This window comes from Hordeum vulgare, chromosome 1H (genome assembly GCF_904849725.1).
Source record: "Hordeum vulgare subsp. vulgare chromosome 1H, MorexV3_pseudomolecules_assembly, whole genome shotgun sequence".
Classification (NCBI taxonomy): Eukaryota; Viridiplantae; Streptophyta; class Magnoliopsida; order Poales; family Poaceae; genus Hordeum; species Hordeum vulgare.
The window spans coordinates 127,244,495-127,246,415 of NC_058518.1; positions in this window are offsets into that span (position 1 = coordinate 127,244,495).

Sequence of the window (1,921 nt, forward strand, 5' to 3'; positions counted from 1 at the left end):
CACTTGGGCATCCTCACAAGCGTTGCAGAATTTCTCTTGTCCACGAAGGATGTTCGGATAATCCATTGGTTCTGCAAGCTGAACGAAACATCTATCGTATCTTCACAACTCTCAGGTTTTCGTATGCTCCTAAGAAAACGTTTGCTGATCCATCATAGCTTCTTCCATAAATCATATGCATTTCATAATCAATCCTTTATTACATCCTTAATTTCTTATCAAAAACTCCAATTCAAAAGTACTTTCTTACAATGCTGCCATCCACATGGTTCGGTATGGTCGAGCATTTCTACCAACTTTTTTCATCTGCCTCTCTTGGAGGTACTTTAGTTCCACTGGAACTTTCCGAGGTGCTCCTTGAAATCATCCATCTTTTGCTTCATCATGGTGGTCATGAGCTTCATCTCCATCATCTCCGCACGTACTTCACTTAGGTATTCGTGGGTATGACGGAGTCTTACTTCAAGGATTTCTCCGATCTGACTTATGGCTTCCATGGCAGCTTCACGAACAACATCAAAGAAGGTTGCTCGTGGTACACGTGAAATGAAAAAGTATTGCCCCATAGTCTTTGGACAAACTCCTTTCACATGGTGGAGGTGTACTTCCACGTACAAAAGTTCCACTCCATTTTCCACAAATGGGTAGCCTTTGTAGACTGCCTCTCCTTCAAGATGAATGTGCTTCATCATGTCCTTCAGGATTTTCGGGTAATCATGATCACTGGTCAGGGTCATTATCGTTTCTGGGCCCTTGAGGAATGACTCGTAGAGAGTTGTCATCTGCACGTGTCAGTAAATAGGTACTCAGAGGAATGTATATGTCTCCTTGGTAATCATGGTACATTCCTTCTCAGTGGATCATGTGGGGTTTTACCGATTACTACCACACTTAAATGAATTATACTCATGCGTGCATAGACCATATTTTCTCATATCCTCATAATTGTTCAGAGATCTTTGTTTGAAGAGAAACAACACATACATTTTCAACATAGGAAATCATGAGACAATAAATTCCATTTATTCATGATGTTATTACAATCTCAGGGACTTATGTTACAAAAAATTTCACTTCATGATCTCATGAAAAACAAGAGTGCTTCAGATTACACTTATTGCCACGGTCAAAACTTAACTACTCCATTCTAGCTTTCTTCCTGTGTGGACAATCGCTGGCAAATTGTCTTGCTTCCTTGCAACAAAAGCAAATGATTTCTGACAAGTCTCGAGGCGTCTTAGTGTTTGCCTTTGCTCCTTGGGTTCCTGGCTTCCTTCCTGAGCACATGTATTTGTGGTGGCCAAATTTCATACACTTGTAACATCTCACATGACTCAGGTCTATGTCTGCAGAGATTTGGTTCTTCTGAGGGTACTTTTTCTTCTTTCCGCACTCCTTTATTTTGGCCAGTTCTTCTATTTCAAGTGGATCAAACTCCACTTCTTCCGTCGGGAAGTTTCCCAGATACTCTTGGCTTCTCTTCGTGCAGTCCTGTGAATAATGTCCCTCTTCTCCACATGAGTAGAATGCATTGGAGAAAAATCTGGTCAGACCTTGTCCATCAGGATCTTCCATATTTTCGTTCATCACCAGCTCTTCTAGAATCTTCTTCTTGAGTGTTTCCTTCACTGCATCTTTCTGCTGCTTGACAACTTGTTGCACCTTGGGGTAAATGTGACACTGAGCTGGGTAGTGGGTGGTTCCTTCACAAAGGAAACAAGTCACCTGACTAGTTGGGCATTCCTCAGCTGGGTGATTTTCATCACAATGAGTGCATCCATCCTTGTGTTCTTCCTGGGTGTGTCCTATTTCTCCACAGATCTTGCATGCACAAGGCTTCTTCATCGGATTACCATAGCTACTCTGAATGAGACGGGATCTTAACAGAGTCTTCTTGAATTCTTCCCAACTTTCTGCTCCA